This window comes from Lactuca virosa, chromosome 9 (genome assembly GCF_052849685.1).
Source record: "Lactuca virosa cultivar CGN04683 chromosome 9, Lactuca_virosa_CGN04683_v6, whole genome shotgun sequence".
In the NCBI taxonomy this organism is placed as follows: domain Eukaryota; kingdom Viridiplantae; phylum Streptophyta; class Magnoliopsida; order Asterales; family Asteraceae; genus Lactuca; species Lactuca virosa.
In genome coordinates, this window is record NC_136434.1 from 11,460,238 (window position 1) to 11,477,454 (window position 17,217).

Below are 17,217 nucleotides of genomic sequence, written 5' to 3' on the forward strand. Positions count from 1 at the left end.
CAAGATCCTCCCTGGAGCTGATCAAACAAGTCATCTATCCTCGGAAGTGGGTAACGGTTCTTCACCGTCACCTTGTTCAACTCTCGGTAATCTATACACATACGGTGTGACCCGTCCTTCTTCTTCACAAACAGGATCGGGGATCCCCATGGTGAACTGCTCGGTCTGATAAACCCCTTGTCTAGCAGCTCCTGCAGCTGCGTAGACAACTCCTGCATCTTGGGAGGAGCCAACCGGTATGGTGCCTTGGCTATTGGAGCCGCACCAGGAACCAGGTCAATCCTGAACTCAACCTGTCTCTCAGGAGGTATCCCAGGCAAATCCTCTGTAAATACATCCGGGTACTCGCGTACTACCGGTACATCGTCAACTGTCGCCTTGCCCTTCTCCCGGGCATCTAAAACATAGGTGACGTACCCCGTGCAACCCTGCTGAAAGTAGCGCCTCGCTCTCGCTGCTGAACACAGAATCGGTCCGCGCTGTGGCCTCTCGCCCTGAATCACTAACTCTCCCCCACTAGGAGTGCGAACCCCCATTAACTGCAGTTCACAATCAATCACTGCCCCATTGGGGCTCAACCAGTCCATACCCACTATGACCTTATTCCCCCGCAGGGGAATAGGAACCAGATCTACTGAAAACTTCTCATCAAATAACCGCAACGAACACCCCCTATGTACCCTTACGACCTTGACGGTCCTGTCATCAGCTATCTCAACCTCAAGTGGATGGTCCAGCTCCCCCGGAGCTCTGCTAAACCGCTTGCTAAGCGCAAGCGAGACAAACGATCGGGTGGTCCCCGAATCAAACAATACTGTAACTGAAATGTCGTTCACTAAGAACGACCCTATATACAAACACATAACCATGAGAAATAATCAATACCAAATACAGAGAAAAAAAAAGAAATACATACCCATCACCACATCAGGAGTCGCCCGCGCCTCCTCTGTTGTCATCTGGAAAGCTCCACTCTTCGCCACTAGCGCCTCAGCCCGACCCTGACGGTCGTCTGTAATCCTCAAAGTAGCAGGGGCAGGTGCTGCCACCTTCCCTGCTGCTGCTAAACTCGGGCACTGAGACTTTTTATGTCCCCTCTGATTGCAATGGAAGCAAATCAGATCAGCTGCTGTGGTGGTGGTGGTGGCTGTACAATCTCTACTCATATGCTCGGTCCGACCGCACTTGTAGCAGCCGGAGATCCCTGCCTTGCACGCCCCATCGTGCAATCTCCCACACTTGCCACACCTACTGTGGCTCTGCTGTCCTCTGGATCTGTGATCTGATACCTTGGGCTTTTTGCCCAAACTCCCTGTGCCAGATGCCGCCTCTGGCTTCCTCTTCTTCTCCATCTCCAAATCTATCTCTCTCTCACGAGCCCTCGGAATCATGTCATCCAGCGTTTTACAGCTGGACCGGCTCACAAACTGTCTGATATCACTCCTCAACATCTCATGATAACGAGCCTTCTTCATCTCCTTATCAGCCGCATACTGAGGAACTAGAAGAGCCCTCTCCCTGAACTTTGCGGTAATCTCCGCCACAGTCTCAGTAGTCTGAGTAAGATCCTGAAACTCCCTCGCTAACTGTTGCACCTCGATAACCGGTGCAAACTCGGCTCTGAACCTGGTAGTGAAATCGATCCAGGTCATCGCATCGAGAGCTGCGTCATCTCCCATGACATGTCCGATCTCCTCCCACCAATCTCGTGCCCTGTCCTTCAGGAGACAGGATGCTAGTCTGACCTTGTCCCCCTCGGGACATCTGCTAGTGCGGAATGCATTGGCGACATCCGCCAACCACCTGGTACTCGCAATGGGATCCCGCGCCCCATGGTAGTCAGGAGCTCCACATGCTCTGAACTCCCTGAAAGTGAGGGTGCGCGACCCCATCATGGCCGCCACCTCAGCACGGAATGTGCTCAACTTCTCGTCCATCAGCTCCAAAATACCCTCCTTGATTGAACCGAAGATCACAGGAGTCTGCTCGAGTATGATGCGAGTAACCTCTGAGGAGAGAAACTCCCTATTCTGCTCATCCAAATGCTCGTCCCCCGATCCTGATCACGATCCCTCACTGACACCTGAACTGCCGACTACTGGTCTAGGGCGTAAAACCACCATTCTGAAAACACATAATGACAATGTCAGGAATACATATATATCTCGAGGGATCGCTACTACTACAAGTTTCCTGGTCTCATCTCAGCCTTCCTTGATTCGAGTACGGATCCTCTGCTTTCAGTAGTACGGGCCCATACTACCTTCCACATATATCCGTACTTTCCTCAAGAACTGCCTTGACTCCACCAAGTCCCTTTTACTACCACTGCTCTCTGCTACACTCATCCTAGGCTTGCCCTAGGGTAATCACCAACCCACTCTCCACTATCAGCTGCACAAGAAGTCCCGGCTACCTCCCCCTAACTAGCTCGTGAATACTATTAAATATCACTAAGACTAGATAATTCTTCGAATGAGAGATCCTACCCTACAACGGTTGGACTCAAACAAGAGTTGCGCAATAGTGCTAGACCTACCCTTCTAAAATTATTTAGTCCTCACCATATGTAACGTAACATATTCATTTACTAGTTAGTGAAAGATAACTAAGACTCCTAAAAGCACAAAGCAAGCAGCATTATAGCATCGAGTACTCATAATCAAGCATATACTACTCTGCTATCATACTGACAATTCTGTACTAGCATGCAGTTTTCATAGAGCTGAAACACATATAACAGGCACATAAGGCATCCTTCCTAGATCCTTAGTCCTAATCTAGCATGCTGTTCTAATAAAGCTGATAATCATAACCTAGCATAAACTTGTATGGATAATTTGGGAGTACTTAGTTGAGCTCGGCTGATTGCATGCACCACACCCTTTTTCTCTTTTCAAAGTTCTTTTCTTTCAAAAAAAAAATTCTTTTTGCTTTTCTAAAACTCTTTTCTTTTGAAAACTTTATACCACTTCCTTAGTTTGAGTTCAGACACACTCGGGAGTGCGCCCGAATCCCTCAAACCAAGGCTCTGATACCAACTTGTAACATCCCAAAAATACAACCCAAAATTTTTTGTTTGAAAACTTTACTAAACCATAATATCAATTATTAAAAGATAAAACCATGAATCGTGTATCTCAAAATGTCATAATAAATTTATCAAATCGAAACTAGTGTCAAGATCATATCAAAATATCAGAGTCTAACTCCCAGGCTAAAACTGTGGTGTGTGCCATGCCATCATCCCGAGCCCTTCCCTTTGCTAGCTGAAGTACCTGAAACCAAAACTGAAACTGTAAGCACGAAGCTTAGTGAGCTCCCCCAAACTACCACATACCATACAATAACATATAAAGCACATATTGGGCCTCGCCCACTGCATCGGACCGAAGTCCGGAACTGACTAGGGCCTTGCCCACTGCATCGGACCGAAGTCCAGAACTGACTAGGGCCTTGCCCACTGCATCGGACCGAAGTCCGGAACTGACTAGGGCCTTGCCCACTACATCAGACCGAAGTCCGGAACTAACTAGGGCCTTGCCCACCGCATCAGACTGAAGTCCGGAACTGCATCGGACCGAAATCCGGAACTGACTGAACATAGCATAACATAATCATAACATATAATATGAACACATATACTGCATACTGCATCGGACCATAGTCCGAAACACATAACACATACCATGCTTGTATCACAAAGACACCAAGCATACTGAACTACTGCATCGGACTGTAGTCCGGAACTACTGCTAACTAAACAGGCCGTCATTGTGGCCGTAGAACCGTTCCTACTGGAAGGAAACTCACCTCGTAAGGCTGGCTGCTGAAATGCTCCTCGGGAACTGTCTGACTGCTGTTTCGGTAACTCCCCGGCAGAAATGATGGCCAAAGAGGAGTATAATCTGGATCTACTTCTTCTTCCTTGATTTCTTCTACCTTCTCCTTCTTCTTCTTGCTCAACAATGCACCAAGATTCCTTCACAAGGGCAAAAATCACTCACACACACTTTAAGGAGGCTAGGGTTTCGGGAATAAGTCTCTGAGAGGTGAAGGAGGCTGGTTTGGGGCTATAATGGTGTTTAAATAGGGTACACTCCCTAAAATTAGGGCTTCATCCAGACTGGCGGACTCGCCGAGTCCGGAATATGGACTCGTCGAGTCGCCACGCCTACTCCACGTGCTAACTCGCTGCTACTCGACGAGTTAGGGCCACTGACTCGTTGAGTAGCTTCTAAAATAAAAAGAAAAAATAATGTTTTAAATGCATACCAGGAACGGGGCGTTACATTTTTCCCAAACGTTCTTCCTTCTGTTCATTTTTCTCGAAAGCTTCTTCTTGAGCTTTCTTGATGCTTTCCACAATCGTCGAGACAACTTCGATTCTTAACGCTCTTGGCCTTTTTCTTTCAAGATTTACTTTTCGACTGAGAGCATCAGCGACAACATTGGCTTTACCAGTGTAGTAAAGTATCTCACAGTCGTAGTCCTTAAGTAACTCTAGTCAGCGTCGTTGCCTCATATTCAATTCCTTATGATTAAAGAGATACTGGAGACTCTTATAATCAGTGAAAAGTTTGCACTTCGTGCCATAGAGATAATGCCTCCTTATCTTTAGAGCGAAAACTATCGCTGCTAACTCCAGATCATGAGTAGGGTAGTTCTTTTCATGCTCTTTCACTTGTTGAGATGCATATGCTATCACCTTTTCTCTTTGGGTCAGAACACAACCCAACCCAACTCCAGATGCATCGCTATAAACTGCGAAGTCTTCAACTCTGTTAGGAAAATAAAGAATTGGTGATTCACACAACTTTTTCTTTCGCTTTCTGAATGCTTCTTCATGCTTTTCAGTCCATGTATAAGTAGCTCCTTTGTGGGTCGAAGTTGTCAATGGAGCAGCTATCGAAGAAAAGCCTTGAATAAATCTTCGGTAATATCCGGCTAATCCCAGAAAGCTTCGAATCTCTGTGGGACTTTTCGGTCGTTCCCACTTCATCACAACTTCAATATTTGTTGGGTCAACCATTATCCCTTCTTGGTTAACCACATGACCCAAGAATTGGACTTATCGAATCCAAAAATCGCATTTACAGAACTTCGCATACAACTTCTCCTTCTGCAGGACTTCTAATACTTCTCGCAGATGCTTGTCGTGCTCCTCCTGGATTTTCGAGTAAATCAGAATGTCATCTATGAACACTATCACGGATTTACCGAGGATTGGTTTACAAACCCTGTTCATCAAATCCATGAACGCTGTTGGAGCATTGGTTAGTCCAAAAGACATAACCAAAAACACATAGTGTCCATCTCTTGTTCTAAATGCAGTTTCTCAATATCTTGCTCTCTCACCTTCAGCTGATGATATCCTGACCTAAGATCGATCTTTGAGAAATAGCTCGAACCTTGCAGCTGATCGAATAGGTCATCAATCCTTGGCAATAGATACTTGTTCTTCACCGTTGCCTTGTTCAGCTCTCGGTAGTCTATGCACATCCTCATGCTTCCATCTTTCTTTTTCACGAATAACACCGGAGCTCCCCAGGGTGATGAACTAGGTCTAATGAAACCATTGTCTAACAACTCCTGAAGTTGCGTCATAAGCTCCTTCATCTCCGTCGGTGCTAATCGGTATTGTGCTTTCGCTATTGGTGTCGTTCCTGGTAACAAGTCTATTCGGAACTCAACTTGTCTATCAGGCGGTAATCCGGGAAGATCTTCGGGAAAGACTTCCAGATAGTCACATACCACTGGTATTCTTTGTATCTCCTTCTTCTCCTTCTTTGCATCTATCACAAATCCCAAGTATGATGTGCATCCTCTAGACAAACATTTTCTGGCTTTCATCAGGGAAATGATTCCAGAATTCACTTTACGTTTGTCCCCGTACACCATAAATGAATCTTTTCTAGGTGGGTTTACTCTTACTATCTTCTTTCAGCATAATATATCGGCGTCGTTGGCGCTAAGCCAATCCATTCACAGTACGATGTCGAAATCGTTCAACTCAATGGATAACAGCTCCTCGTTGAATTTATTCCCGTTCAAGTCGATGACGATGTTTTTAATGCAATCGCTAACATGTATGAATTTGCCATTGGCAACTTCTACAACTAGAGAATTATCAAGTTTATCTACAGGAAATGCTAGTCTTCCACCAAATTCATGTGATGTAAAGGAGTAATTTGCTCCAGAGTCAAACAATATATTGGCGGGCAATCCATTTACAAGAAAGGTACCTGAAGCAACATCTACTGCATCCTTTGCTGCTTCCAGGGTCATCTGGAATTCTCTTGCCTTTGGCCTTGGCGGAACATTAGGCCTTGCTGTCTCCTTCTTCTTCGGGCAGTCCTTTGAAATATGCCCTTCTTCGTTACACCCATAACACACCCTCTTACTGGATGTACACTCATTTGCGTAATGCCCAGTCATTCCACACTTGTAACAAGTCACCTCCTCGCCACACTTTCCAAAGTGCTTCTTTTTGCACATCTCGCACCATCTTTCTTCACCTCCTCCTCCTCCAAACTTCTTAGAACCAGACTTTGAGAAGTTTCTTTTCTTGTTGGACCTTGAAGATCCATCAAACTTCTTTTTCTCTCCTACCTCAGATCTCTCCAGACCCTTCTCCCTTAACTGGGTCACTACATTCTTGGTTGCTCTAACGGCTGTCTTTACTTTGCTTGCCATTTTGACTATTGGGCCAAAGTCCGATGGCAATCCGTTAACAAACTTCTCTATATTGGAGAGTTCAGTAGGCACCAAATAGAATTTCGAGACGAGAATATTAAGATAGGGAAATCTTTATTTACGATAGATGTATAAATCCTCCATGTCACTCTGAGAGGTTACATGCCAGTTCTAATATCGTAGTCGAACGTTTAGAAATCTAAACACATAAAGTTTCCAGATCCGGTCGGCAATAGACCATAGATCCAATCAAATAATAGCATATAAGGCATCTTTATAGCTATGACATAAATCATTTAGCACATAAAAGCATTTTAGGCATCTTTCCTAAAATAAGCTAGTGCATGTGTCTAAAATATAGTAGACACTCATCTCACAATCATCGCTTAGCATTCTAAGTTTAAGTCTAGAAATCCTATAAATTCCTAGTTCGCTTAAACTAATGCTCTGATACCAACTGTGACAACCCCATTTTCACGGCCAGAAAGACCGATTTGTTTATGCTTTGTTTTGAAAATCAGAGTAATATTTTAAATAAAAGTGTTGCGGAATTTGTTCCCAAAAGAAATATATATGATAAAGATTTATCAAAGCATTTCCAAAGAAATGTATTTCATTAAAACCTCGGGATGTCATGTTCGATACAGATCAAAAGCATAAATAGTACATTATAAGTCTTACAACATTTATTTATGTCTAGTGGCCTATAATCCATAATCCCTCATCAAGTCATCCGACTATGCTCTCGTGCCACTACCTGTAATACAAGAAACTGAGTGGGTCAGGCTTAGGAGCCTGGTGAGCACATAGGGATTTTCAACCCACAATAAATAAGTTTATTAATTTCATCAACCAACAATAACCCGATTACCCATTCCCGTTATCCTCACTTTACGTCCCTAATACACCTATCATAAGGGACCTAGCCTAAGGATCATCATCGGGATGGACAGTACTGCTAAGGGGGTTCCTCAACAATAAATGTCCTTAAGGCAACCATGAGGGGGGTGAAGTACACCAGTGAACACATTGTTCACAAACACCTACAGGTTGGGAGCCTGCTAGCGTTCCACTGGACTGTCTAGAAGAGTCTGTGGTCGTCATCTATACTCTGCTAGATGACTAGATCAACAACAACATCGAGGCCTCTCATCATTTTATTTCATCACACACCAACTATTACATCTACCCATGTTATACCCAACATATTTGTAGATATAAAATACATATACAGTTTAAATCATTTAAAATATGTATAAAATCGTTCATCCAGCATAGACAGCAAGTATTCAGATAATATGCACACATAGTACGTAATTTATATAAAATACTTCATATCTATGTGTAAGATGAAAGTAACTATGCACTCACTTGTTAAGGTGGTGACTATGTACTCGGACAACGCTTCGTTTACTTAAAACAATTTCTGTTGATAAAACCTAGTATCATTACCACTAGAGTTTAGTCTAATATTCTCTGAGACTAATTAATCATCTTAGCATTATTACTATTATATAAGCGTTAAAACAATACTTTTCACCCACTATGTACAGACATGAGCCAGACATGAAACACCGAGGGCATGGTCATTTTGGCATTATAGCACTTTTGAAATCCAACAACTCATGCGGCCCTTCAAACCAGATTCCCCGTACCGCGAGTAGTTAAAAAGATATTATAACAACACTTATATAACTCATCATAATAGCCCAAATATTTATTATAAGGTCCTAATGACATATTACTATATTTAAACATAAGTTATACTTAAGGTAGGGTAAGTGTATCTCACTTACAACGGGTTTTTCTCAAAACCGGACTTTGCTGAAGCAGAGTTTCCGAGCCGAAAGCTCTTCTTCTCGGAGCCTTCGGGTGCTCCGGGGCTTCTTTCTCGTGCTAGGGAGGTACCTTAGGCTTTGGGGGGGGGGGGGGGTTGGGGGGTGTTAGAGAGATGTTAGAAAGAATAAATAATAGGAAAGGTGTGAAGAATGAAGGGGATTTACGCCTCTATTTATAGGCTGTCTGAGGCCGTTCCACGTCGTGGACTTGCGTGGGCACCAAGGCGAAGCCTGGTGCTGACACGTGGCACAGGTCGCAGGTAAAACAACCAATCTTTAAAAATTCATAACTTTTGCATACGAGCTCCGTTTTTGACGTTATTTATATCCACGCGTAGGTAATGACAGGATTTACAACTTTCCTTTTGACTCCATTGGCTAATTCTCCACCGATTTTAAATTTAACAGTATGAGAAGATTACACTGTTAAATGATTGCGTAAAATTCATAACTTCTACATACTGACTCCGTTTTCGTCTGTATTTTTATGGTTGAGCTCCTATTAATGAGATATTTAATTCTCATTTAGGTTGCGTTGGCCCAAAGTCAATCGATCTAAATTTTAAATTCCGGGCTGTGCACTGATATGCCAAATCTTAGAAAAAGCATAACTTCCTCATACGAAGCCAGATTTAGGAGTTCTTTTTATGCATGCTCTCGGTTTAATATATACTACAACTTTCATTTAGATATATAAGGCTAAAAGTCACTCTATCGTAAATTCACTATTTATGTCACACAGTGTCGTGCCGGTTTTGTCGCGAAACTTCGACAAGCCATAACTTCTTCGTTGTAACTCGGATTTCGACGTTCTTTATATGTCCGGAATCCTTGTCACGACCAATACAACTTTGTACATCGATATCGGGCTTATCTAACAGTTTATTTTGTCGCTTATTTTATTATATCTTTATAAACAAGTATATAAGCACATAAAATCACATAATTCACATAATATTCGAGTAATTCATCTTTATTACTTCAAAATGAGTTACAATGGTTGACCTTGACTATTACATCATTATACTAATGCGTATTCCAGAAAAACGAGCGTTACATGGTGTCTTTGACCAAAAATCCATAATTCATACTTGGGGTAAAATGACCATTTTACCCCTGACCCAACATGCACCAAAACTAAGGCCCAAACCAAAATATGCACAAAGGCCCACTAATGGCCCAATTTTCCGAATTGGGCCCAACCCCATATGGATCTTATCCTAAGCCCATATTTATCTTAAATCCAAATCAGGTTATCACAACACCCCTCGGGACAAAGTTGGTTAAAGACATACATCAAAAGACAAAGTCAACGGTCCAAGTTGACCCAACTCGTCGAGTTGTCCTTCAACTCGTCGAGTTTCCCCATCAATCTGTACAGATCGAGAAAACCCAAGTCAACTCGCCGAGTTTACCCACAAACCCGTCGAGTTCCTCTATTCATATGAAAATATCGAGGAAAACCGAGGCAACTCTTCGAGTTTATCCATAAACTCGCCGAGTTCGCTCAAAGTCCAGCAACTTAATTCATTAAGCACCTAATCCATAAATGCATGGCCACAAAGCATAAATCTGACTTCCTTGAGCTAGAAAACCACATATAGTTGCTAACTTTACGTCCATACATATCTAGATGAAGCTCTTAAGCTTCAAATGAACTTAACACTCGACTTAATGCATGCATGACATCAAGATCCTCCTAAAGTTTGCACCTTTAAGCTCAAGGGTAGCAAAACAAACTCATATCTGAAAGGATGAACCTTTACACCACCAATCTTATCCATAAACTCAAAAAGGAGGCCAAAATCACAATAAAACCCAAATGAAAAGATCTAAGCTATTAATCACCAAGTTCCAGACTTTTTACCTTAAACGGTTGCCAAAAGTGTGATAGATTCTGGATCCCAAAGCTTCCCTCCAAGCTAAACAACTTCAAGCTCTTCCAAACCTTCACCAAGCACCAAAAGCACACAAAAATCCACTCAAAACCGCAAGATTCCCAATCAAGAGGCTCACAACCCGATTTAGGGTTTCAGGAGGACAAGGAGGCTGATAAGGAGGCTGGTCAAGGAAGTTTAAGGTCTTTAAATAGGGTGTAAAGCCCTGAAAATTAGGGTTTCTTTCCCAACTGCCAACTCGTTGGGTTGGGGCTCCCCAACTCGTCGAGTTGATTCATTAAACCCACGCGATCCATCCATCTTCAACATGACGAGTTGGTCCCTCCAACTCGTCGAGTTGACCTAGAATTAGGGTTTTTCCCAACAATTCCTCTTCAAGATTTCAGATGTTACAGTTATTTTTTGTCTCAATTGGACACTGCGTTTTCCAATTTTTTAGAATTTTGACCATTTAACCAGTCAACCGGATTGCCTACGAATGTGGCATAATGACGTGTCATTTTTTATGAGATGGCATGCTAACGTGTCAAATTTGAAAAAAATGCATAAAAGACACTAAGTTTTTTCTTTTTTTTCAATTTTGACACTTAGTTTTCTTTTTTTTCAACTTTGACACTTTTTTTTTGTTCCAAATCGAACATTATTTTTTCAATTTTGTTCAATATTGACAATTTTCTATTTGAACCGTATAATTTTTTTATATTTAGCACCGTATAAATGTATTTTGTTTCATTTAAAAACCATATTTTTGTATAAATATAAGGTTTTTACATACAAACCATAATGTTATGTATAAATATGTATTGGTTATATTATTGTATTTTTTTATTAAATATGCAACTTTAAAATGAGTTTGGAGGTAGTGTAGAGTCAGATAAGCAAATATGATATTGAGAACACGAGGGTGTGGAAATTACTTTAATTACGAATGGACCGTTCGTTGTATATATATTTATGTTTTTTTGGCTCTTAAATATATACTTCTTCTTCATTTAACATTACTATGTAAAAATCTTCTCTCAAAGAATATCGAACAAATCAAGGTATTCTATGTTTTTGAATTTTGGATTTTGCATGAAATCCAAATTAAATTTTCTTGGATTATCTCAAATATGGTTTCGTGTTACTCCGTCAACATGTCACATCAGCGCTACATAACCAAATAGTACATGAAAAGTATGTTTAATATAAATAATACATATTTATACATAACATTATGGTTTGAATGTTAAAAAAATTTGTATTTATACAAAAAAATTATGGTTTTGAAATAAAAAAATATATTTATACATTTTCAAATGTAACACACACACACACACATATATATATATATATATATATATATATATATAGACACACACACAAGGATTAAACTAGAACAAAAAAAATAATGTCTGAAAATGGAGTGTCATGTCATTAAAACTAAACATAATTACAAAAAATGATGATTAATTTGGAAAAAAAATTAGTGCAAAATTTGTTTAAAAAATGAAAACTTAGTGTCAAAATTGAAACAAAAATGAAAATCTAGTGTTTTTTGTATAATTTTTTTTTCTATTTTGACACGTGAGTATGTCATGTCACAAAGTTAACCGGTTAAGTTGTTAGAAATTATAGAAAATTAGAAAACCCAATGTTCAATTTGAGACAAAAATAATCCACTGTCAAAATCAAATATTCGATGAACTTAGTAACTTTTTTTGGAATTTACCCTAAATCTTAATATAACTTATTTTAAACGCTCTATATAGTTAATTTATTACATTTTAAACAATGTTTGTTTTATTTTTCAAATATGAAATCATCACTACGTTTTATCATTAAAAATAAAAAGTGATTGATAGAAGACAACAGAAGTTAAGATGAGGTTGCCCACTTATTATTAGTTATGATATCCTACTAAGCCCACAAGCAATTGCATAAAAACCATACGACATGATTTCCTAATCTTACTGAACCGTCAAGCACAAAAAAAGTAGTCACTGTTTTCATCCTATCTTTATGTTTGATCAATTCGTTATCTTTATCTCTTTCACTTAATATTTAATATTTTAATAGACTTAGAATTGTATTTATTTTATTTGAATCTGCAGGAGTAGTGAAAGAACCCCTAAACTTTCATACTACTCAAAACATTGTTACTCCAAAACATGCTACATACATATTTAAAAAATATATATATATTTTTTACATTGATAATTTGATTACAAAAGACTGGATACAAACCGACTAAGTTTTAGTATATTACATAACTACACATGATATTAAAGCTTTTATACATACGTAAACCTAAGTACAAAAGTAATAGTATAAACTATTCTAAATCTTCCAACAGTATATGACTATACTGGATGCTTATTACCTGCAATTGTTAAACACTGAGAGGGGTAAACGGTGACGCTTAATGAGTTCAATAATAGATACAATATAACGTTATGCCATATATATACTTCAATATGGCAGAAGCAAAGAGAAACAAGGAACAACAATGACATATGTGAATCATGCGACAAACTTTCCATAACAATCAATAAGACATAACAATTTCAATACTTGATATACATCAATAACGCTTCGGCCCAAATGGCACAGATGACATACAATTTCTGATTAAACATTTTGGTAGATTTCAGGCTTTCAGCCCTATCTAACCTTCTGCCAATGCCATAGGGGTAGAAGTCATTCTCTTGCAACACATGCTCTACACGGCCAGAGGCTACATACCAATACCACTGTGAATCTAAGTCCTTTCACTGATCACATGGCCGAAGGTACAACTTTGCTATCAAAATAGCACGAAATAATAACACAAGATAATAACACGGAAAAGCACATAGCACATATAACACATAACATACAATTGTTCATATATATTGAACTAACCGTGAAATAACCGGAGGTTAAAATGCTGATTAGGGCAGCACTTCGTTTCTATATATGACTTTCTTTGACGAAGCCGATAATTTTAGTTGAAAAACCGGCCTTACTCGGGCAGAGTTTCGACTTGAAAATATGATTTTCTCGGGAATTTCGGAGCATCTGGACTTGCTTCGAGTATTAGGGATGATACCGGGACTTCGGGGGGAGGGGGGGGGTAAAGTAGGCTAAAAGGGAGTAGAGAGTGAAAGAGGAATGAAAAGTAGCAACCATTTCCGGAGGGCTTCGCTTTCTATTTATAGACTAAATTTCGAGGTTCACGTCGTGAACCATGTATGTTCACGTAGTGACTTTGATCATGGTCACCCCCTAGGCTTGTCGTGTGTCTTCTAGGCTCGAGAGGTGTCGTTCAACTAGTTCACGTCGTGAATTCTATGTTCACGTCGTGAACGCAGTCAGATCTCGAAGTTTGTGCTCCGAACTTCAAAAATCCATATCTTTCGCATACGAGCTCCGTTTTTGACGTTCTTTATATCCACGCGTAGGCGAAATTATGCTCTACAACTTTCGTTTAGACTCTATCGGCTAGTTTTGACTTCATTTTTAATATTATATTTTTAACAGACCGGGACAAGAAAATTCCTTTAAAAATTCATAACTTCTTCATCTGACGTCCGTTTTCTTCTATCTTTTTACCGTTGAACTACAATCGACGAGATCTTCGATTCTCGTTTAGGTTGTGTCGGCTAAAAATCACTTGATCTTTATTTCGAGTTTTTAGTTGTCTACTACTATACCGAATCTTATAAAAATCACAACTTCCTCATTATAACTCGGATTTCGATGAGGTTTTCGCCTAAACGTTTCTAACGAGATTCTTTACAACTTTCAATAACATTATTTTTACTTATTTCCAACTTTATATTTTCGTTAATTTCGATATTTGACTATTGATTGGAATCTCATAAGACTTCCAATACTTTCCGAATGATTCTAAACATAGTTTTACATGAAATCTCGTAAAAACTATCTTGTTTGAATTCAACACTTAATATCATATAATATTTCTTAATATTATTCACTTTTTAAACTAACAAAACACGATAACTGAACGTGTATGTTACAAGTAGCACGACAAGCTACTCGGCATGTGTTGATGTGGCTCGGTGTTTATCGCCCCACCAGCTTAGTAGCCGAGTTCGGGGATCCAGTTTAGTAGAATTTGTCAGTTCTCTCTTCTCTTCATTATTTCATCCGTGTTACTTTTTTTACCGCTTTCTAATCATAAAATTCAAAATTTTACCAACTTATTTCTAAATAAATACCAACAACTCAAACAAATTCATACCATTCTCAAAGCCTTCAACACTCATCTTAACTCCTTCAATTCTATATTTGCAAATGTATTCTTCAAACTCCTACTCCGATTCCACTAACAAAGGAAAGTCCTCTTGTAACTTGAACCCGATATAAGAGGCGGCTTTGGCCCCTGTATGGGTTGATGTATTGTACGATCCTTCAGTCTACAACGATGAGGCAACTTTTCGGAAGAAAGTTACCACACGTTTCCTTAACAAAATACATTAAGATGAACACCGAAAGAAAGATCATATCTATACTAAATAGAGGAATACGAACAAAGTCGTAACATAGTTTAATGTTTTATTCAATAACTTGAAACACAATTGGCAAAGTGATGAAAATGATGGTGAAAATGTTTCAAACATTTTAAACCAAGCTCTTTAAATTTCTGGACAAAAAAAACATTTCTAATATTTAGAGTTTTAAAATGTTGTCAAAGAGTCCAAACAATAACGTACGATTAATTAATAATCTTTATTTTTATTATTATCTTTTTTGGTTTTAACTTAATGTTTAAAATAATATAGAGAATAAATTATTTGTTTAAATTAGGTCACCGTAGCATAATGAACTTATGTGTTTTATTCGATTTGACCAATTATGTTTTTTTCTACGGAATAGGTTATTTAACTTTTACTGCACATGTCAATTAAACCATTATCGTTAGTTTTTAATCATTCATCTGTTAACCAGTTATTCCAAATTACATGAATGCCCCTATGACCAGTGACAAATTAAGGATCAAAGTAAATGAGTATCCCGACAAAAAAAATCGTGTAATACACAACTAGAAAAAAAAATGCGGAAAAAATTACACTATTGAAATTTCTTTAAGGATTATTCTGGGCTACCACAGGAAATATACTAAATCCCCTAAATCCCCCGATGCCTATGACATAAACTACTTTCATGGTTGGTCCCTTACCAACTATGATTTAAATTACACGACAAAAAATGCCACATTTCTGAAACTCTGGGGACCAAAACTCTGGGGACCAAAGTGACAAAAAAACAACATAATCGTGTTCTTTTTTAGAACCGGTCAACAAAAAAAGTAAAGTGTTGTTGCGTTGTCAGTGATTTTTCTTCATCCCAACCCACCAATTGGTCACAAATCGAGACACAGGCACGAAGAAGACTCGATCTCAGGCCTTTTCTCCTTAGTTTTTGGCTATTCACTAGAACCAAATAGATTGATTTCACCAACCGGAAATTCGTCGGCGACGTCAACCCCCCAACTTTCTCCATCTCCGGTGGCCATGTGGCCATAGAAAACAACAATTTGACAACCGATGTATCGACTATCTATCAAACAGCAAGAGTTTTGACTAAGGAATCATGGTACGAAGTCGAGGCAGATGAAATCAACACTTTCATAATGGTACACCTTCACTTTTCCCAATTTTCTACTAATGGATTCGAATTTTCCAATTTGAAACTCGACGTTTTTGTCTCCGAGTTTTCTCTGTTTTCTGGTTTTAGCATTGGAAACATGAGTGCAGTTAGAGAATATATATATTCCCGATTGCATCTAATCGTAATTCACAATCGATTTTAAACCGTCCAGTGGCTCACCTTCTGTGTTTGTAAACGCCATTGAAGCTTTCACGACACCATCAAATCTATTCAGGTCCTCCTCCACTTTCCCACGTATTTCACCTACCAAAAGAATTGGTAATCTAGAGAAGTTAACATCGGATTATGCTTTCAACCCAATCCAAAGAGTTAACATTGGAGGACAAACAATCAACATAGATTGTGACACATTAAGAAGAACCTGGAGTCCTGGGCACCTAATGATCCCTTCATCTTCAACAATGGACCAACGAGAAACGTCACTTTTGATGGTCGGATAAATTATGTCGACGACGGAGAAAGCTCATTTGATGCTCCTGATGATGTTTACAAAACAACGAAACAATTAAATAAGAGTTTGGTAAACATTATAAGCACAACCCTCATAAATCCCAACGGCATTATAAGCACATTTACACTTTGGTCCCCAGAGTTTCAAAAATATGATAGTTTTGGTAGTCTAATTTAAACCAAAACTGGTATGGGACAAACTACAAAATAAATTTAAATCACAGGGTCATTCATCTAATTTAGATAACTAGTTAACAGATGAATGACTAAAAACTAAAGATAATGGTTTAATTAACATGTACAGTAAAAATTAAATGACCTATTCTGTAATACCAAAAAAAAAAACATAATTGATTAAATCGGACAAAACACATAAGCTCATTATGTTATAATGACATTTTCCGTTTAAATTAATATAAAAAATAAAAAACCTAGCTTGACTACTTATTCCCATTAAATGACAAAGAATTGAAGAGGTGTGACAAATGACAAAGAATTGAAGAGGTGTGACAAACATGTGACATGACAAGGTGACAAATATGTCACCACTTCCTCTTTATAGACAAAAAAAATAGCTTAAATCCGAATCATGAATATCTTATTATCAAAATATCATGTCACCACTTCCTCTTTATAGACAAAAAAAATAGCTTAAATCCGAATCATGAATATCTTATTAT

The 17,217-nt window shown here is 39.0% G+C and overlaps 1 long non-coding RNA gene across 2 annotated transcripts; it reads right to left on the reverse strand.

The window, feature by feature from the left end:
• Positions 1 to 15,471: 15,471 nt before the first annotated feature.
• Positions 15,472 to 16,574, reverse strand: LOC145138700 (uncharacterized). 2 transcript variants are annotated; one of them, XR_013721666.1, is made up of 3 exons: positions 16,449 to 16,574; positions 16,247 to 16,330; positions 15,472 to 16,143 (listed from the first exon to the last, which is right to left on the reverse strand). It is a non-coding gene; the product is annotated as an uncharacterized LOC145138700 (long non-coding RNA). The 2 variants fall into 2 exon arrangements; XR_013721665.1 differs by having other exon boundaries at positions 16,247 to 16,574.
• Positions 16,575 to 17,217: the final 643 nt, after the last annotated feature.